This window comes from Ambystoma mexicanum, chromosome 7p, assembly GCF_040938575.1.
Source record: "Ambystoma mexicanum isolate Mex_15411 chromosome 7p, UKY_AmexF1_1, whole genome shotgun sequence".
Classification (NCBI taxonomy): domain Eukaryota; kingdom Metazoa; phylum Chordata; class Amphibia; order Caudata; family Ambystomatidae; genus Ambystoma; species Ambystoma mexicanum.
The window spans coordinates 74,261,291-74,283,999 of NC_090939.1; the positions used below are offsets into that span (position 1 = coordinate 74,261,291).

General features: G+C 45.7%; 1 pseudogene; it reads left to right on the top strand.

Annotated features, from left to right (window-relative positions):
* Nucleotides 1-568: 568 nt before the first annotated feature.
* LOC138525906 (uncharacterized) lies at nt 569-21,175 on the top strand (annotated as a pseudogene).
* Nucleotides 21,176-22,709: the final 1,534 nt, after the last annotated feature.

A 22,709-nucleotide genomic window follows, 5' to 3' on the forward strand; every position in this document is an offset into this window, starting at 1 on the left:
GGGAGAAACCCACCGGGGGGAAGAGAGCCTGCAAAAAGAAACACCTAGAGGAAGAACAGGAGGACACAGTGGACATGTTTGACCCGAACATTATCCGGAACCCGAGGTCCTCAGACTGGCAGCCCTCACCCAGGGTTGCGCAGTATATGACCATTAGATTGCGTAAAGCACTCGACAAGGAGGTGAGGCAACACCGGCGCACGGAATGCCCACACCCAGATCTTCCAGGAAAGGTAGCAGAGACCCCTGAGCTGGATCCCAAGATGTCGACCTTTGTGTCTAAGACCAGTAAGGATCCGCGAAAAGGAAAAGGAATCGTGGAGGAGCTGTCAAGAGAAGGTGCTGGACTTGTCAGGACCTCTCGCCAAGATTATGGACTTTGGGGAATGGGTTAAGGATACAGGGGAGGAAGTAGACCGTGATGCGCTAGCAAGCTGGGCACAAAGTGCGGTCTGCCTTTCGGGCAACGCAAACTGCGCCATTTCTTCGGAGAGAAGGAGAGGTCTGCTGCTAAAGATTGATCCGAAGCTAAGCGACCTCGCTTCATATGAGGCTGGAGAAGGCGCGCATGGCCTACGTTTTTCGGAGAGACGTTTGGAAAGGAGATGGGCCACTTCGTCGGCACTTATCCATCACTGGAGAAGGCACAAGCCTCCATACGGACAGTGTTTCTGAACAGTTTTTGCCGGGACCAGCCACTTCAGGGGTCGTGCGGCTGGTCGATCGCAGGGAGGAAGAAAGCCCCCTAATCCCAGAGCCCAACTCTGGGAAAACAAACAACAGGACACCTTCTTCCCAGCCAGGGGACATTTCCCTAGAGGGCTCAGAGGAAGAGGAGCTGGTCGCAGACAAAGCTTCACACCAGGTGAGAGAAACAAGTTATCCTCTGGTAGGGGGAAGGACAAATATGTTTGGGGAAATTGGCGTGCGCTTTCCAGAGATGCTTGGATTTTGCAAACCGTAAGAGGTCTGCAGCTGGAATTCATACAGCCGCCCATACAGATAGGCTGGCCGCACCATCAGCGCTTATCTGTTTTGATCACGAGCTAGACCTACTTGCCAAGAAAGAAGCCATAGAGGAGTGCACACTATCCCCCAGATTTCTGAGCAATATGTTCCTAGTGCACAAGAAGGAGAAAGTGCAACCGGTTATAAATCTGAAAGAATTAAACAGCTGGATCGTGTACCACCATTTCAAGATGGAGGGGATCCATCAGCTCAGAGACTCCCTTAGAGACGGAGACTGGCTGACGAGGCTAGACCTGAAAGACGCCTACCTCAGGGTACCAGTGCAAGAGAATTACAGGACATTCCTAGCTTTTCGCTGGAACAAGCAGCTCTGGCAATTCAAGATGATGCCATTTGGGCTTTCATCAGCTCCCTGGGCGTTTACCAAACTGATGAAGCCCGTAGCAGCGGCGATTCGCGAGAAAGACTTCAGGCTAATTATATATCTAAATGACCTGCTACTCCTAGCAAAAGACCGCCCCGTGCTGACGTATCAGACACAATGGGTGCAAGAACTACTTTTGTAGTTGGGTTTCCTAGTAAATGTGGAAAGGTCAGACACTAAGCCAGCACAGAGGCTAGATTTTCTGGTATTTGTCCTGGACACCAGGAAAGCAACGTTAGAGCTTCCGGCACGCAAGATAAGAGATATCAAAAGGGAGATCAGAGCATTCCTGAGTGATCTCTATCAGAGTACTGGCGAGGATAGTGGGGTTGTTAGCAGCCTCCATTCAGGCCATATTCCCAGGCCTGTTACATTACCAGGCCCTGCAGAGACTGAAGATAAAAGACTTGGAGCAAGATTTAAAGTATCATCAGCAAGTACCTCTAGATCAGGAGTCCATCACGGAACTGGAGTGGTGGTTGCAGGATATGGACGCCTGCAATGGGCGTGCCATCTTTGGAGATCGTCTCGACCTAGTGATAGAGTCAGACGCCAGCTGCATATGTTGGGATCGAGATGCAGAGAGCTAGAGACAGGAGGGAAATGGAGCAAAGAAGAAGTTCGCCTGCACATAAACTGCTTAGAACTCCTGGCAGGATTGTTTGCGATCAAAGCTTTCACGAGAGGGAAAGTGAAGTCATGCGTCCTGCTGAAGATGGGACAACATCTCGGCAGTCTGCTACATAAATCACATAGGAGGAACGAAATCCAAGTTATTAGTGGAATTAGCAAAAGATGTTTGGCACTTTTGCCTCCAGTCAGGAACATCAGTGACGGCAGAATACCTGCCCGGAGTGCCGAATGTAGTGCAGACTGCAACTCCTGTTACCTGACGGACTATAGCGACTGGAGACTGGATCCAGCAGTATTTCAGGCTCTGAATGTGAGGTGGGGTCCGATACACATAGACCTCTTTGCATCCCGACTCAATACTCAGACAGCTCATTACTTCAGCTGGAGGTTGGCCCGGAGGCTCAAGGCACGGAAGCATTCCTAAAGGAATGGTCGGGAGGCTCGCACTACGCATTTCCCCACTTCGTGATGTTGAGCAGAGTTCTAGCGAAGTGTCGGAGGGAGAGCACAGAATAAATTTTAGTAGCATCTCTGTGGAAGTCGCAAGTGTGGTTTCCGACGCTAATGGAGCTAACAGCGGATTGATCTCCGGTCCTTCAGGAAGGAGACTGCTCATGGGCCCAGCTGGGTCGTATCATCCTCTGAGAGTGAAAGGGACTCTCCCACTCGTCACGTGCAGGATATCATGAGACGCTGCCAGGCATTTCGGTTCAGGCTGCAGAGCTCATCGCAGAATCCATCCACTAGGAGGAGCTACGACGCTGCTTGGGTCAAATGATCAAACTGGTGTAAAGGGAGAAATCTTCATCCCATTTCGACACCTGTAGTGTCGATTTTGAATTTCATAGCACAATTGTTGCAGGACGGGAGAGCCTTTCGCATCATAGGTGTTTACAGATCGGCGATTTCAGCAGGACACTTCCCAATTGAAGGAGTCCCAGCAGGGGAACATCCGGCAGTGGTAAGGCTCATCAGAGGAGCTAGATATAAGGTGCCACCAGAGCCTACATATAATACCGTATGGGACGTAACAGTAGTACTCCGTCTACTGGAGAGCTGGCCAGCAGATAGATATCTGTCACTGAAACAGTTATCAGGTAAATTAGCGATGCTGTTGTACTTAATATCATGTAAGTGTGTATCAGACGTCAAGGTGTTGGAGATTAATAGGAGATCTTTTAGTCCAGAAGGAGTGACTTTCTCCATAGTCAAGAGGACTAAGACAAGGACCAATATGGTCCGTTATCCAAATTTCCAGAGTAACCCGAAGTGGTGCGTAGCAAGATGCATTAAAGAATATGAAAATAGGACAGCAGAGCAGCTGGTACCACTCAATTGCTAATTGCGCATAGGAAGCCTTTTCAGGCGGTAGCAATCGCCACTATCGCGAGATGGGTTAAAGAAGTAATGCTAGCAGCAGGCATTGATTTGAGAGTGTATGGAGCGCATTCAATGGCTACCTGAGCCTTTACGACAGGTGTATCACTGAGTGAGATTATGTCAGCAGCTGATTGGGCTAGTGATTGTACATTTAAAGAGTTTTACTTTAAGCCGGCTGAAGGCCTAGCCGTTACAGTGTTGGGAAAGCTTTGAACAAGCATAATGCTCTCCTCCAGTCTTTTCATAGAATAAAGATTTCCCCTGCTAACTGCGCAAGGAGTATTAATTCTATTAAAGACTAGGAGGCGAGCATTAAATACCCACCCGATCATGTACTGTGTATATTGTGATATTGGGGGATTACAACAGTACATGGACGCCACCCTAAATATGTTTATTGTATATTCCTTAGGGGAAGAGCAGAAGAATAACTGAGAGCAGTGAGCGGAAGCATCAGAGCTTCAGTTGAGAAAGGGGAAAGCGAGAGAGCAGTATTGCCTCATTTGACGAGTTGGAGTCTTTGCACTGTTGGCGGGACATGGTTCTGAAGTTCAAGTGTCAGTTCAGAGCACGTAAAAGAGAGGAGGAGCCCAGGCACAGGATGTGTGTCATAGCTGGGCTATGCAAGGTTGGACTACAGAGACCTTAGGATTTGTAGTATAAGAAAGAAAAGTTTATTTTGGACACTTTTCTGAGTTTTCATGTGTGTTTTTGTTGAAACTGCTGAAGAGTAATTAATTGAAGTTGAAGCATAATGCTCGCCTCCTAGTCTTTAATAGAATTATTATTCCCTGCACAGCTAGTAGGGGTAATCTTCATTCCTGCGGGACCATAGAATGTTACACTTTGGAAGGTTTGTTCATAGTTCTACCTTTTTATGCACAACTGATTTTTGGTCGGGTCTCTTTTCAGGTAATCAGGGTTGCATTACGTTAGAGGTGATCAGATATCTAGATAGATTAACTTTGATTAAATGAAAAACACTACGATTTATTATCCCCACATATTTATTAACATTGTATATTGTCTATGTTTGTGCATATTTATATAATTGGACGTTTTGTTTCAATTTTGTTCTGATTATTCGTTTTTCTATTGTCAATTTGTGTGTTGCTTTTATTTGCAACATAAATTTTCGAACGTGTGTGTTTATTGTGACCCTGTTGTTTAAGAAGTACACACTCACCACTCACCCACACAATTCTTCACTGGTCCACTAACCCAGCTCTGTCATTAAGCATTCCCTTTGTGACTAAGCAGACAATACCATTATTTGAGTATGTGCCTGTGTGAGTTTGGGTTTGTTTGTCGCTTCTATGTATCAGTAATCGTGTGTATGTGTGTATGTATATGTAAGAGTGCTTGTGTATGAATGGGTTTTTGTGGATGCGCTGCTTTATGTGGAAGCCTGCATCTGTTTACGCGTGAGTGCATGTCTGTCTGTATGTATGTGTGTGAGTGCCTATGTGTGTATGGAATGAGGGGGGTGTTCCTAAACATATGACAATATCTAGCATATAGGGCAAAACCTGGGACTATGTTGTGAATGCATTCCCATATGATGGCAATACCTGCCATATGAGTAGGATACCAGGACACATGAAACCACAAAGGCACGTGGAGATATTACCTGTGTAAAATGTGGCAGTAGGTGGCATATAATCTACATGGCAATATCATGCCAGTATGCAGCATATGCCAAGTATACTATGCCCTATTATGACACTAACTGAACATGTTATGCCAATATCTGGGCTATTTTAGGAGTATCTGCATGTGAGTATCTGAAGGGCATGGGCATACCTGCTAACCTGCCATATAAATCCAGTAACTAGCCATATGATGGAAAGGTCTGATATATACTGTCACTGTTATGCCACAAAACTGATGTACCTCTTTCAACACTACAGCCCAGCTCCAACCATTCAAACATTATTTCATCACATGCAATCAATCATCACATATAGACCCAGAAGCCAAACACACACAAAATAAAAATACACCTCAAACCACACATTCAGCTACTCACTCGGATCTCGTTTACAGAGAAACGCGTCGTGAGTTATCTGTGCGAAGGTGCCTCTCTCTATGTAAATGTACATAACTCAGCTATAGGCCCCCCAAAATCCCGCAAAAGTCTCCATTTACGGTGCGAACAACGCCGCTGAGGCATGCGTGACAAATCAGCTGGACTAATATGACCCCGCGGCGCCCTTCAAAGGGATAAACTAGGCTCACTCAGGATTAAGTGATCGTGAATGAGGCACGCATATAATGTAGCACAATTGCTAGCAAAAGAGGGAAAAAAGATTGAAAATAAACGATAGTCAAACTAGTCACCTGTAGGCTGTAGCCGTCGCCTCAGCTCGAAGTGCAGAAACTTCTCGAAGTGAGGAAATTTCTCACGCGCCACAAAATGGCCGCCGCGAATCCAATCCCGCGCCGCCGCGAATCCAATCCCGCGCGCAGGACGACGCTAATCACGCCGCGCCAAACTGCCAGAGTAGTGTCCCCGGCATGCGCGTGCATGGACTGCATCAGTGAATAAGAAAGCACGCGTTTAGGCTGCGTTTGTCTGAAAACAAGCAGGACCCTCACTAGCCCAGAGAGAATAATTAAGGCTATGGCAACACGGTGTACCAAACACATGCATGCCATCATTCTGCAGCACCTGGGAGGGAGATTTCAGCACAGAAAGAGGGAGAAATTCATTTCCCCATAGGATTGCACTGTGCATAGCTCCCAACCTTTTTTGTCACCATGGCGGGTGAAAACACCCGATTTTCTTTTTGGCGGGTGAGAGGCCCATATAAGTGAATGGGCGTATGAGGGACTTGGCAGGTGATTCATCTGCTTTCAAGGCGGGTGACACCCGCCAAAAGCGGGTGAGTTGAGAGCTATGACTGTGGTTACAATTGTTTTAGGTAGGAGCAAGTAAAAATGAGCAATATTTCTTTCTTTGTTTTTTTCAATCAGTCTCCCACCTAAATTGGGAGGAGTGGCATGTACGTAACCAAGATGTAGCGAGAGCACACTTTTGGCAGGTGTCACCCTCCCCACACACCCTGTAAGCAGCTTTCTCACCCGCCAAATCCCCTGCCCGCGCATATAAATCAATGGGCTTTCAGCCACCATAAAACGAAATAGGGTGTTTTCACCCGCCATGTGGCCACAAAAGTGTGAACTATGCTATGTTGAATTCCCACCCAAAAAACACCTGACTTCACCAGCCTTGGAGATTCTGTAGGTCTATAGATGTTTTGACCCAAGTCCAGACAGACAGCAGGTAGTTTGCTATAAAATGCAAATAGCATGTGTCATGTACAATTCCATTTTGGGGAGTTTAGTCCACTCCTGTTACTACTTTTTTTTGCATTCTCAGATTTGTAGTTCTTGATTTCCACTACTATACGTTTAAAGGTCTCAGAATGCAAAGAAACTATAATTTCCGCAATGGAAGGGAGCTGGGTGGCATGTATGCAAATAAACGTGTGCAACACTGTGCACACTGTTATGCACGAACATACACACCCATCCCAGACCTGCCTACATTTGAAAATTCCAAACCTGCGTTGCATGAATCCCTCGCAGCACCTAAAAGTACTATAAACTTTGCCAATGTCCACCCTAGGTTAAAAAGGAACACACTCATACCAAATCAATATTCTAAGTATGGAGGAACCTAAAAAACCCAGAAGGCAGCAATTGCAAGTTAGGGCCTGATTCATGGAAATGTGCGCATAAATCCCAAAAGGGACACGTGCCGTGAAGGACACTGCGCAAGCCTGCGAACAGAACAAAAAATGCGTATTCATGGAATTTACTGCGCAAAGTAACTGTATTCGCAAACAAACAGTGCGTGGGGTCCCCAGCAAGCAGGCCTGCATCTCGGGGACCCTGCACAGGGTCCCCCGTAACTGTTTCTGGAACCCCGACAACATGATGAAAAATCGTAACTCAGTAATTACTCTGGAAATCTGCGTGCAAACCCCCGTCAACCGTTCCTGCACCCCGCTAAACTGGGTATGTGCGCCCCTAAGTCAGATCGGAACCCCGGTTGTGTACACGCACCCCTATACCCGACATGCAAGCCCACCTCCACGGTGCGAATCCTACGCCCGAGCGTACTTATGCCTGCCTACGGGTGGCCTAGAGATCGAGTGATTTGCGTGGCCATTAATATGCCAGAGGCTGCACAGGTGGTTCCAAGAATACGTGCCGTTCAGCGCAATTGTGCGCATGTGAGAGATTGCCTGCGGGCCGTCCCTCGTAACGCCCACTTTGTCGCATGTTCTTCCCCATTTTCCATGTTCCGCAAGGCGCTCAACGGCTTGCAGAGACCTGCCGAGCCTGCGCGAACTCCACGCAAGTCCTGGAAAAGTTTAGTGCATTCGATTCCATGAATCGACGAATGCAGATTTATGACCAGTTTGGCGCGCAAGTACCCTATTTTCCGCTCAAACAATTCTATGAATCGGGCTCTTAGCATCAGGTATCAGGTAATAAAATCGCAGCAAAAATGTTGCAGTAAAAAAAATCACGGTAAAAATGCTGTAATCATCTATTCAGTGCAAAAGCAGGACTTACAGAAGTTTCCTTTACATGTTGTATATAAGGTGCAGCAAGATACAATTATTTGCCCAGGATCACACAATATAGTTAAGTGGTGAAGACTGGATTTGAGATTGGTTTGCAACTTAGCACTTGACCACGTTGAAATGAAGTTAATTCCCCAAAAATCCTACCATGATATCACAGCACTTAAACAGGAAGAAGCCAAGATACAGCACACGGGTCTAGTTGGTAGTTGTATGTGTTAATGTTTGGCTTTTAAGAATGCTGTGTTTTATAAAAAAAATACTGGAACAGTACAGAAATCATGATAAAACAGCTTGAAAAATATATAAATATGTTCAGCAAAAAGGGTATAATTGTAGCTTTCTTCTTGGCAGAGGAGCCCTGTCTGTCACAGGTATTCTCTGATCACTGCTCTGCTGGTGGTGAGGGATTGCAGTAGCCACAGTCCACTGTAATGTCATTTATTGCAAGACCTGATAATACAAGAGTTGTGAAGCTCTCCCCTGGAGAGCAAGAGAAGAGCATGAAAACACTCCAGCCAACCCCCCGGAAGTTAGGCAGGTCACACGCTCTCTCTCTCTCTCTCTCTCTCTCACACACACACACACACAGACACACACACACAGACACACTCTAAACTGATACTGTGCATACGCATACCCACCAACTCAGGCTCTCTCAAAACTGATATTGTGCATGCGCAAACACACACCCACACAGACTCTCTTAAAACTGATACTGTGTGCACGTGCGCCCACACGCATACACCCCCACACACAAACTCTCTCCCAACTGATACTGTGCAAGCACACATAGCTGGAGACAAACACAGTGGATGTACCTGCCAATGGTATCCAGTCTTTTTTACTGCAGAAAGCTCACAAAAATCTTTTTTTATCCCCACATTTTTTACTGAATTTTTGCTGCAAAATGCTGAGGGCGGGTTTGGGTGAGGCAATATGAGATGGTGAGAAGCTATGAGGTAAAAAATGTGCAGTAAAAACACTGAGACCAAATGTGCGGCAAAACACATGGAACCCATGCCAACAAGTCCCATGGCACAATGCAAGACTGCTGCATGTTGGTATTCGTCAGAAGAAGCTCCCCCTGTCCTATTTTATTATTTGTATTTTCGAATTGGGTAAGCGTCTACCGAAGGACATAGCCTCACACTAACAACACCCTAACTACCTTCACTGGCTTGTGGTGTGTATGTTACCAGATACGCTGGCAACTACACCTCTAGATCTCCGATGTTTGGGGACCACCTGCCTTCAGCTGGGATAACCTGCATGCATGTATCAGCAGCAAAGGTTTATTGATTGTAATGGTGCAGAAGAAGGGCTCTGACACAAAGATGGCATGTTTGGGGCTAAAAACATTTATTTAAGTAATACAGAGAGAGGAAACATATCGGTTCCTATTTCCAAGAGGGGTTTCCCTGCCTCAACTAAAGATCTAAGGTGACTAAGGAATCTAAGGAATAAAGCAGTACTGTTCTGATCCCAGGAGAATGCCTGCCCTCTCCTGGGCTATGGTCAAAGTTCCACACAATCTTTCCTTAGGGGTCCAGGAGAAGGCCTCCATTCTCCTGGTGTTCAGTCTCAAACAACGTAGGGGAGTAACTCATTCCGCAGGTCACAATGTTCCAAACAATATTTACTTTCTCGGTGGACAAGGAGAATGCCTCCTTTCTCCTGGCATTTGGTCTCGGTCTCTAAAAGATCTGCGGCAATGACTCTCTTCCCCAGGATTATTGCACCTTCCTCCTGGTCCAAGTTACCAGGAGAATGTCTCGCTTCTCCTGGTATCTGTAGCACAGCCTCTTACAACCAAGGGGAATGACTCACTTCCCCATGTCTTCTCCTCATTAGGTTCCACACTTAAAATACCCAACTCTGAGTGTTATGAGGATCCGCAACTCTGGCTTTTTTCTTCTTCTTTGGTTTGGCCCAGGGCCGGCCTTAGGATTTGAGGGGCCAAGTGCAGCAAATTAAGTGTGGGGCCTTTAATTTGCATTTGTTGACATCACAGGAAGTGAAGTCACAGCAAGTGACATCACAAGATAATGACCACTATGTATGTAGGCAGGAGTGAAAACGTGGTGAAAAAAACAAATTTATATCTAGCAAAGTGTAGAAGGTGCCCACCTTTTCAGCCCAACAATTTTTAATGAAATATTCCCAAAAAAACAAAATCCAAACATGAGACGTGTGCTTTAATGGCACTTTTATGTGTTCCTGTGGGTAAGCGTCTGCATTGGAAACATGACAACCCGGTGGGAAATCCTAGTAGCTGAGCATTTGAACAAGCTAACTTTTTTTTAATGCTGACCTCAAAAACGCATCCACTCGTTCAAAAAGTGGGCGGATGCTGTCCACCCACATTTATCGACTTGAAAATCAGTACAGGGCCAGAACCAGAGAAAATATCCCCTCCAATCCCCAGGATGACAACCTCTCTTGTCGCTTCCTTAGTAAATATTCATGGCTCACTTGCATGCTTCATATACAATGTGAGGAAAGTTTTACTTAAACATTTTTTGGCTTGGTAAATATAAACATGTGGAAATAAGGCAAATAGCTAAAATGGCTTTGTGCAATTTATGTTTAATTGTGCTGCAGGAAGGAACAGATTTTAGGCAGTTAACTGCTGCTTTGCATGTGCTTTCAAAATAAAAATGCCATTTGCAGTTCTTAAAACATTAAGGGCCTCATTACACGGTATGCGGTAAGGGTTTACAGGTACCGGTAAGGGCACCGGTACCGGTAAACCCTTACCGCCTTACTACGAGGTCCCTTTGCCGGACCCGACCTCAACGGCTGGTTTTACCAGCCATTAAGGAACGGGCCCACAAAGGGACCTTGGTGCTAATTACGGTACCGCAATTTGCGGTACCGTAATTACCTCCTTCCCCATTCCCATTGAGCCCTATGGGGGTAAAAATGGGAATGGGAAAGTGCCTTGGTGAATGGGGAATTACCGGCCCCGCTCACCTTGGAGTAGGCCGGTAATTCCGCCATCCACCAAGGCGGACACAGTAAAATACCGGCAGCAACCATGGCGCTCATAGCGCCATGGTTACCGCATACCGTGTAATGAGGCCTTAAGAATGCCTTGTCCACAACAACAGTCTCTTAAATAGGCCATCATTACTAAATGGCACCCACTTTAAATGCTATGCTTTAAGAAAGAAAGTGATCAGCAGTGCTTACGAGGCCCGCAGCGCCTATTGGGCCACTCGGAGCGGAGCATTTCTCTCTACAGTTTCGCAGCTGGAGGTTGACAGGTGACAAGCTCTCTCACCAGAAGAAACAAAGGGAGTCAAACCTAGAGGGAGAACAGCCGCTTTTGAAAAGGATAAGCTTCCGCTTCATGCAGGCTACAGCGTGGGCCGTCCATGCACTCAGAGTGGACTGTCGCAAGCGTAGGTACTCTGACCACAGAGCCCACACTGCAGCCTGCAAGAAGAGGGAGTCAACGGCGCCCTTAGTACAGGGCTCTATGAGCGTGGGGTCAAGTGCAGCTTCACATGCTGCACGCGCCTAGCGCCGGCCCTGGTTAGGCCCACTTGGTCCACTTGTCTGCCAAATGCTGCCACAAGGAAGCTGACTGATATTGCCCTCCTGGTTTCGGCATCGACTCCGGTTTCTCTTCTTCTTTGGTTTGCCCCAAATGGTTCACTTTCCTGCAAAGTACTGCCACAAGGAAAATGACTTGTATCACTGTCTTGGCTTGTGTCCATGACCCTGGTTTCTCTCCCCTTCTCTTTATCTCCCCTTGGCTGCCTCGTTTGCCAAGTACTGACACAAAAAGAAGATATTCCTGCTCGTTATTTGCATAAATGGTTTTTGCCTCCTGTATCTTCCAGACCCTACCGGTCCCTGCGCCTTTTCTTTACCTTGCTCAATCCCGGGATGCGAAGCCGATTCTCCCTGGGGTCTCTCTGTGATGTGGGCATCTCCGGGTCTTGGTGCCTTCACCTCGTGGATTGCCTGCCCTGCCCTTGGAGTGACGGTATGGACGCTGCCTCATGCGTTCGCGTCACAGTCTGCCAGCCTCCCGTTACCATCTGTAAGCCGCCGGACAAAGGAATCCCATTGTCCTCTTGACTCCGGGAGTGGACTGCTCTTGGCTCTATCCTGATCTTATCCGCGTTTCCTTTGTGCTTGCCGGGCTTTATGGTCTCTCGTCCTGGTTGGCTGTGTCTCTCCGATAGGCAATCCTTCTTTGGTTTTTATCGCGTAAAAGAAACCATGCCTCAAGAGAAGTCTACACTGCTGCAGATTCTTCTTGGCATTGCTCTTCATTGTTCCTGTGTTTCACCTCGTCCCAATACTTGGATTACCTATGTTCCTGATATTCTTTTCATTGCAGTACTTTACAGGACCTTGAGGTAATCTACTTTATAACGGCGCATAGATCTACTGTCTAAGAAGAGGTTAGTAGAAGAAGGAGAGGCTAAAGTGTGTGGGGGTCTGATGTTCTCGAAAGGGCTATACCCTAGATGGTCGTCCTTCTACCTAGGGGGGAGTCCCTCCCCATGAGATCCTCCCACATTATACCACTCCCAGGAGACTATCTGGTAGCAGCCTTACCTCCATGGCCTAATGGAAAGGGTTCCCCCCTGGGGAGAAGTGCAAAGCCAATGATTCGTCACATGATGCAATGTAATCTAAGGTTTTCAGTGAAACACTGCAATGTACTTTTTTGAGGCATAAGAAGTTTCAGTAGGTGCGCATTTCTTGTTATCTCTGGTGGACTTATCTGATCATATAATTGATATATAATATGGAATGGGAAGAGTTCATGAAAAAATATGTATTTCTCATGCTTCACTACATTTTTAACTTCTTCCTTGCTGGATTACAGGCCTCCTAGAGCAATATAATGTTACCGTCCTGAGTGAATATGTGTACGACCACATCCTAAACTTGTGCCTGAACTTGTGTCAACATCCTCAATAAAGCCATGCAGAGGTTGCGTGCTATGGAGAATAACAAGTAAAAGGTTTATTGTCCTCTACACGGCAGAAAAAAGAAAGACAGCCACCAGGATAGCTGAACCCATAAGTCCCCCGTAGATAAAGCCATTAAGCTTTCTTTGTCAGAGAAGCAGGCCCTCTCCCCAAAGTGTTGGGGGTCCATTTCAATTGAAAAAGTTGAAAGGCCAAAGCACCATTCCTGACCCCTTGTCATATAGCACAAGTGCAGCAGCTAGGCAGGGATCCACAATCTTTGGCTATCCATATATTTTTGACTAAAACTCCCAATAGCCCTAGCCAGAATTATCAGTAGTGAGGTTTCATGGGAATTTTAGTCCAAAACATCTAGAGAGGCACAGGTTGCAGGTCCCCCTGAGCTAGGGTGACCACATGTCCATATATATCATTACGGGACAATTCCTAAATGAGGGCCTTTGTCTGCGTAAAAGTCCATAGCAAGACCAGTCTGCAATTTCAGCTGACGGAGCCTTCACACAGAAAACAGAACCCCCACCAGACAGTTTGGCTGCCTTCCATTGGGGGAAGGTTTACTGGCTGGAGGTGACAGGTCAGGTTTCCCCCTCTGTTTTCCAATGGAGAGCCCCTCATGCTAATCCATTGTACCCTGTCTGCTGGATTAAAATGAAGCCCGGAGGGCAGGAACTGTCCACAAAGTTCTGCAAATGGTACACAGCGTCCCCAAGAGACCTGTGGCGGTGATGATCAGTCAGTTGTTCATTAAGCCCCAGTTGCCTCCGGGTTAGGTGCGCTTCACAAACGTTAAAATAAAGAAAGAAAGAAATCTGCCACACCTTTGCAGCGCAAGGAGTGAGCACCGAGCATGGTTGCCTGGTGTGAGGGAGCAGTCTCCTCCACACTGGGGAAATGCACCTCGGCAGTAGCCAGTACAGTGGAGCTCTACATACTTCTCTAGGAGTGCTGGACCGGGATGCCCACTGGCTATGAGCCACAGAAGAGGATGAAAGCCAGAGTTTGAGGTTGGCGGGAACTAAGGGGATTGACGTTCCTGTACTTTTGGGGGAAATTTGCCACCATTCCCTTGTTTTATATTACCCGGAGCACCATTGCTGAATGGCAGGAGAAGGGCACGTTTGTTTTTTGCTTCCCTCCTACTGGGGATTCGAACCTGAGCCCTGCTGGGAATGCTCTTGTGTCATCTTGCCAAGCTATTCTGCAGGCGTTGCTTTGCCCTTGTTTATTCAAATAACTTGCTTGGAACTTGTCTCTCATTCCCGAGCTGCCACATAGCCCTGCACAGCAGTGATCAGCGTTTGTCTTCTGCTCTTAAGCACCACTAATGTGCAACTGACACAGGCACATCTGGGTGTGCAGAAAATGGGTGGTTCATGGAATTGCTATAGTTCTTAGATGACAGTGTTCTTCAAACTGCGTGCCATGCCCCCAATGGTTAGGGCGTGGCGCCATGCCTTGAGGGGTGAATCCCACAGCTTGAAGAACAATTACCAGCCGATCAGCGTTTATCGTGGCAATGCAAAGATAAGGCTCCAACTCTGGACATAGTTCCTGTTTGGCACACGCGTGTTTTAGATCACCGCATAACTGCATCACCACATCGCCAGGAGCGACGGGCTCAGCCGGTAGAATTAACAACATTTGGTGGACGGGCACTGCCTGAGCCGTATGAGAACTGCAGTTGATTCGCTAGGAATGCATCAAGCATGTCTGCTGCTTGTTGCAAAGTTTACTCGCCAAGGTGTGAGAACCCTTCCAATGCTTGTAGGTTGTATTACGAGAATCATGCAGCTTGTGCTGAAACATTGTATACTGTCGAAACTGTATGATACAAAGAACACCCCCTTCCATAGAAGACATGTGTGCATTACTGTATAAAAACCCAAGAAGCGGGTTTGCTCTGCTGGACACCTGTTGAGCGTTGGTTTCGTGTGTTGGCTTGTGGACCTACAAATATTACACCGACTATTGATCAAGTTCATCTCAAATCATCATAGTATAACGATATAATAGATTAAATTGGTAGCGTTCCCACTCATCAACCATTCCCATAGTGACTTCTACCTGATTACTGTATGCTCTCAAGAAATTGCTTCACAGCACATCAAGACTTTCACAGCCAATTATCAAATGTTTAACCATTTCAAGTGTCTTTTCACCACACAGTCCACAAAATCGACTTTCATGAGGTATGCCTTTCCTCCCTCAGTGAGGGCACATTTGGCATAGATATGATAATAGCGCTGCGAAAAGCCCTTGAAGAGAAAGGAGCACAACTGCACCAACAACAGTGGGATAGTTATCCAGATTGGATCTCAGAAACCACGAAAAGACAGTCAGAATCGAGAACACGATCGCTCAAGGACACGCAGGAAAAACTACAGGAACAAGTTAAGATGTTAAAGACAGAGATCGCCCACTTGCAAGTCACGAAGCACAAGTCTGGTTATAGTCGTCTATAGCCAGTCAACCCAAGGCTACCCCCAAAGAAAAAAATCCCCTGAAGACATACTTGACTCTTATAACCTTACAATCCTGGGTCTGGCTCTGAATCCCCACACGGGCAGCTGCCTGACTCTGCCTCTGCCCCTGTACAACACCATAGCGGACACAAACTGATCTCCAGCCCTGATTCGACCCTGAAAGAACCCCCCTCTTATAACCAGTCCACCCTGATACAAGCACTTACTATTCTGACGCGATTACCCTCTGTCCCGTACTCTCTCCAACCCCAAGTATTAAGCCTCTTTGGGTCTCGACCCATTCCAAGATGCACCCAGAACCTTCGAAGACTTTCTCAGCTCTACCACACCCAGCAATGTTGCAGTGTTCCCTTTAAGACAGCACCCCAACAGGGACATCATTTCACACAACCTTTGACCTCTGCTGACATCACAGGAAGTGATATCCTTTTACCCCATCCCCAAGTGACATCACAGGAAGTGATGGCACATGACCTTTCACCCCTTGACAAAACAGGAAGTTGCATCACATAGCATTGTTCCTCAGTACACTAAGAAAAATATGGTTACAATATCACTGTAATATGATATACATTTCATACAAGAATGGATCACCATATGTAGTATTAATATCAGTGTGTATAGGCCCATATTACCAAATTACTGTTAATGATATGATATGATGGGTTATTTATAACGCGCTTGATACCCAGAGGTTTCTAAGTGCGGTCCCGGGTTCGAACCTTGCTCCATGTTGTCTTGCTTCCAAGGCAAGCACTTTGCCCCTGAGCTATCCTACTGTAAGCAGACGTCCACAGCCAAATGATGCCATGCAATGGAAATGAAATACATGTGATGGGTGCATGAAATGAAAGAATGTGTGTCAACAAACTCAACCCTTAGAAGCTGAGCCAGAACCAAGCAAATCTACAGTCATCCCCTGTCGGGATTTGCAGATAAAAAACAAGAACATAGATTGTAGCAGGTTATATATATTTACAGGTGCTGGAAGTTTACTGAAGCATTTTCATTTGTTAGAACGTTCCCACATATTGAGTGTGGCAAGGAATGCAGGGAGAGAGAGAGGGACCCTCATTCGTTTCCTACCCTTTGGCTCCAGGCCACAAGGAGACTGAGCCAACATAATGAGCAAAGGCCTGCCACACCCCCACATTCCTCACTAGCAGTTGTGTCTATGGTGGCTGCACACATATGTGCTGTGTTCCCATATAAGAACATACTCATGTTGGCTTTAATGCCAGTAATGATACTATAAGAAAAATATCGAAGCTGGCTCGGCCAGTATGCCAGTAGCCCCACATAACATTTTCCTGTTGGCTTTGTCAGTAAAAATGCAATTCTATAATAAGAAAACATGTCCAAACCTGGCTCGAATGTAGGCCAGTCTAGACACACAAGAACACTTATCATGCTTGCCTTATCATAGTTACACAATAAAAAATGTCATGTCAGAGTACAAAATGGCTACACTGACTGCAGCAACATGCCAGAACATTCACACTGCATTCTCCACATTGACACCCACCCAGAACATTCAGACTCAAACCCATTCATACACATTGGCCCACGAATCACTTACCCATACCCCTTCTCTCACACTGCATTATCTACACATGCGCACAACCACCCACCCACCCACCCAAATAATTCACAGTAACGTGCATACCCATTCACCCATCAATCATTCACCAATACACCTTCTCACATTCACTCACACTGCATTCTCACACAAACGCCCACTTTTCAGAGTTTCTTCAAAAGAGTATTTTTTAAATGTTTCACGTGAATTTGAAAACAAGAAGTGACACAACCAAAAGGCATGGACTGCTTTTTAAAATCTGGTCACAGGTGTATTCAGGTTACTGTTAATGTAGTCAAGCCCCATTTCATGATCAGGGTGCCGTGTGTTACTCCCAAGCCTGAGAGTTCCATGACCATGCACTATATAGTATTTACTTACTTCTACTCTGGATCACCTTCAGGTTCTTGAACTGTGGTTCCACCAATCAAGGTCATTTCTCATCAATGTTCTTGAGTCCACTTGTTAAACAATTTGATATTCACAATTTGTCAATTTAACTTCCAAGTGTTCGTATGATGCTTAATATCATTTGTCCGTAATTAAATACGAGTTCTCATTTAGTTCGGTAATCAATATAATGTGCTTTAATTCAAAAGCCATTTTCATTTAGTTGGGCATTCAAAAGAATTTGCACTCACTTGTGCTTATGGGCCATTGCATATTTGCAGTCCCTTCGAAGCGCTCTGGTTCCCGCAGTGTCTTCTAACACTTACCGGTTCTTCGCGGCTCCTTACGGCGGCTTCCACTGTTCCCGCTTGCCTTCTCAAGAGCTAAAGTGCAGTCCGCCACTTTTCTGGCCACGTCTCCTCATATACGCCGGCTTCTCTGCTCTGCCTGCAGTCTGCATCCCCTCTGATCCCGGCAGCTTCTGCAGCTCCAGCTGCACCTGTGCTTGGACGCAGACAGCTTTTCTCGTTCCTCAGCTGTACGGCAGGGGCTGCTGCCTGCCTCCCATTGTGAAGGCTTCTGGTCCTGCAAAGTTCCCCTTGCAGCTTAATGTTGCAGCTGGATTGACTTCTAACCACAAATTATATTCGATGTTATTGCAAGAGCCAGTCAATCAAAGGCACCAGGCCCCAATAATGCATCTAACAAGGTCCTTAAGGAAACTACAAAGGTGTGGGGCCTCATTAGGACCCAGGCGGTAAGGGGTTTACGGCGGCGTAAACAGCGCAACCCTTACCGCCTGATTCCGAGGTCCCTTAGCGCCATGGAGGATTTAACACCTGCTTTTAACAGGTGTTAAAATCCATGGCGCTAAGGGACCTTGTTGTTAATTACGCCACCGTAATTTACGGTGGCGTAATTAACGCCTTCCCCACTCCCATTATGCCCTATGGGGCAAAAATGGGAATGGGGAAGGGTAAATGGGGATTGGGGACTTACCGCCCCGCCAACCTCGGAATGGGGCGGTAAGTCCGCCAACCACCATGGCGTAAACATAGTTTACGCCATGGTGGTAAAGGTACGACCCAGGCGGTAACTTACCGCCTGGGTCGTAATGAGGCCCGTGGTCTGCTATTCTATCGATCTTATTTAATGACATTGTTAAAAATGAACAATACTTGGAGCACGACTTACATTATACCAATCTATAAGAGTGGCCCTTGATGTGACCCTAAGAATTACCACCCTAATTCAATCATTGATGCAGATAGTAAAATCTTTGCCGCAAATTTTGTTGAATCATCTTGAAATGTGGGCAAAGGAAGGGTGGATATTACAAAATGGCAGCCAGGATTCAGAACAAGTCAAGGAACAATAATAAATGGCTACATCCTTAGACGTCTCCAGGATTCAGTTAAGACTGGTCGGTATAAAACCATTCATGTTGCCTCAATTGACCTGAGTGCAGCATTCGACCTGGAAAGTAGGAATCGACTTTGGTGGAAATTAAATAACTGGGGTATTCCACAGGGCCTTTTGAAACTGTCAATCAAATTGCATGATTCAACATCAATCCAGGTAAGGCTTAACAAGGCGGGCCATTTCTAAAGCAATTATGGTTGACAATGGTCTAAGACAGGGATGTATTTTAGCCCCTTGCCTTTTCAACCTCTATGTCTGGGACGTGGAGGAAGAAATTGGCAATCTTGCTTTTGCACCTCCCAAAATTGGGCCAATGAGAGTTGTCTGGAAAATATATGCTGACGATTTTCTCTTGTGTGATCCTCTGTGGTTGGTTTGCAAAGGGTAATCACTGCTTTTGATGGGTATACTAACAGAAATGGTCTACGCCTCAATGCAGAGAAAACTAAGGTCTTGACCTTCACTTCAAAAAAGAGCATAGCTAAGAGCAGTTGTTTTCTGAGTGGAGTGAAATTGGTGAAGGTCAAGAGTTTAAATACTTAGGATTTTATATCACTGGAACTTTGAACGGAGATAGAATGCTAAGTTATTGTATCCATCGTACTGATCAGATGGTCGGCCAGTTGAAATACATAAAAAATAAATTTTGTAAATTCTCCTTGGTCCCGTTAGTTAAATATTACACCTCAACAGTGATCCCAAAGCTAACATATGGAGTTGAGATTTACCCTACATGGATTCTTTCAAAATTAAATGGAAAGTAGGGTTTGGAGAGGCGTTTTGGGTATTCTGAAAGCAGTTCCAACATCGGCAATACCATATGACCTTGGTATTTGCAGTATTAAGTTGATGGTCAGATGGAAGTGGCTGGCTTTTTATAGAAAAATGTTGGTTCTCTGTTCTGACTCAATGTATGAGGAACTGAATAAAATTATGCAATTAAAAACAGAGAAAGAGCTCTGTATGTTTGTCAGTTTCTGTGATAATATACTGTGTGAAAAAGGATCATCAGTGGAAGCTTTAAAGATTACTCCTAACAGTGTAAAAAGAAGTCTGATGAAATCTGATTGGTGCATTGTAATGAATGAATTTCATAGTGGAGCTAGCATGTCACATTTTAGCCACGAACATAAGGTTATGGAACCTTTAGCTGTGCACTGGAACCTATTCCCCTGTCCAAAAGTTCAAAAGGACTTCATGAGATTTAGATGGAATTGCTACAGAATTGTGAAGTTCAGAAATGTTTTAGAGACTTGAAGGTAGATTATGTACACTGCCGATTCTGTGGAGAATCAGACAATTTAAAATTTGGACCATCTGATAATGCATTGTAGTAAGCTGAGCTCCAAACACAGACTTTTTAGCCACATGTTTAGGTAAAGTGAAGTTTCTCGACTTGCAAAGTTTTTGGAGATTATATGTCTGAGTGGTGGTAATAGTTAAGTATCTATTTGTGTTGTGGGTTTTTTAAATTCATTAACATTGAATGAAATTGATGAATTAAATTTTATTGTGTAAATTATTTATTTTAATCTTTTATGGAATGCTAAAATGACATTTTACGTATATATGTCGTTTTAGTTTGTATACTTGTTATGGTTGAATGTTTTGTTTTCGCCAATAAACAATGAAAATAAAAAAAAGATTTTGATGCAAATTATGATGGAAAATATTATGACCCGGTGGCAGCCCGACAAGGTCAGGAGACTGCACCAGCACCCATTATTGCAGCGCCTGTTCTCAACAAACCCCAAAAGTCACTATACTCCAGTGCAGAGGACAGTTTGGTGGGAACCAAAGAAGCGAAGACTGCGAAAACAAACCCTTCTCAAACCATAAAGAAAATGCCGAAAATTGCTCCACAGAGAACAGCAGTAGCTCCCCAGAGGAATGGTGTAGCTTCTAACTTAATCGGGCCCCATGTTAAATAAAAAGGCATGAGTTGATAACGGAGAGGAGGAGTCGGCAGAGCTCATTCATTTGCTGAAAGCAGCTGTGGAAGACCTGGAGAAGGAGAGGGACCTCTATTTTGGAAAGCTGTAGAATACTGAGTTGATTTGTTAGGAGAATGAAGGCGAAACCGACCCTGTACTGCAAAAGATAATAGAAATTCCCTATGCCACAGATGAAGGTTTTGTGGTACCCGATGAAGGAGCACCGCCAGTGGAACAAGAGGAATATTAATGCCACGCAAACCAGCATAGCACTCATCGGAATTATTTGCCCCAATCATGTGTTTATCTGCAAAAAAAATATAAAACACACAGAGAGATTATCAGCTGACTACGCCAGTGTGTGAATACTCTTTTTAAACAAAAGGGGGAGAGCATGGAGAAAGAGGGGGCATATATTTGAAAGGGCCAGTAAATGCTTTCCCACAAGTAAATGGCCGGAATGTATGCTGCCTACAAGGGGTAAAGTATGAACATCTTCCATGCATGACTGCCCTCGACCCCTCAACGTGCGTTTGTACACTACATTCCTAAATTCACACGGTCACACCATTCCTCACTCTGTCCATGCACTTACGCACCCTTCTACTCACCCTACAGTACATACACACACTACATGATACACACTCACACACACACACACACACACACACACACATTACATAACACACACACACACACACACTCACACACACTCTCTCTCTCTCTCTCTCTATCTCTATCTCTATCTCTCTCTCTCTGTCTCTATCTCTCTCCCTCTGTGTCTCTCTCTGTCTCTCTCTCTCTCTATTTCTCTCTCTATCTCTCTATCTCATTCTCTCTCTCTCTCTCTCTCTCTCCCCACTCTCCCTCTCTCCCTCTCTCTCTCTCTCTCTCTCTCTGTCTCTCTCTCTCTCTCTCTATTTCTCTCTCTATCTCTCTATCTCATTCTCTCTCTCTCTCTCTCTCTCTCTCTCTCTCTCTCTCTCTCTGTCTCTGTCTCTGTTTCTCTCTCTCTCTCTCTGTCTGTCTCTCTCTCTCTATTTCTCTCTCTATCTCATTCTCTCTCTCTCTCTCTCTCTCTTTGTCTCTGTTTCTCTCTCTCTCTCCCCCTGTCTCTCTCTCTCTCTCTCTCTCTCTCTCTGTCTCTCTCTCTCCCTCTCTCTATTTCTCTCTCTATCTCTCTATCTCATTCTCTCTCTCTCTCTCCCCCACTCTCCCTGTCTCTCTCTCTCTCTCTCTGTCTCTCCCCCTGTCTCTCTCTCTCTCTCTCTCTCTCTCTCTCTGTCTCTCTCTCTCCCTCTCTCTCTCTCTCTCTCTCTTTCTCCCTGTCTGTCTCTCTCTCTCTCTCTCTCTCTCTCTCCCTGTCTGTCAGTCTCTCTCTCACCTTACCTTTCAGAATCTGTTGCTGCAGCTCCTCCTCTGCAGGCATGACTCTGGCTCCCATGCTCCATCACGCACGTAAGGAACCAGCTCTGGTTCCTGTCATGCGCAACAGAGCACAGGAGCCAGAAACATCCATGTCCTGGAGGGGGCGGGGTGGGGTAAATCGGCCCGGATTTCAAAATGAAATCTTTTTTTTTAAGTCACTCGCACTGACTTCAAAAAGAAATTATTTCCATTTCGCAAGACTGAAACTGAAATATTATTTTTTAAGTCGAGTGTTTTAAAAAAAAAAAACATTATTTATTTTTGCAATCCGAACCCCCACCCCCCACCACTACCACGGGTCACAAAGTCAGGGCCAGGGGTCGCTTGGGGGATGCCAAGGGTTGCAATTGCGACCCTTAGCGACCCTCAAAAGACGTCCCTGCGCCCCAGAGGAGGGAACACAGTAGTTACTATGTGCTACCCTGACCCTGTGGAGCGAAACTGACCTGTTTAATATTGTTCAGAAAGTCCTTAAAATTATTTGAGAGGACCCCGTCAAATTTCAAGAAGA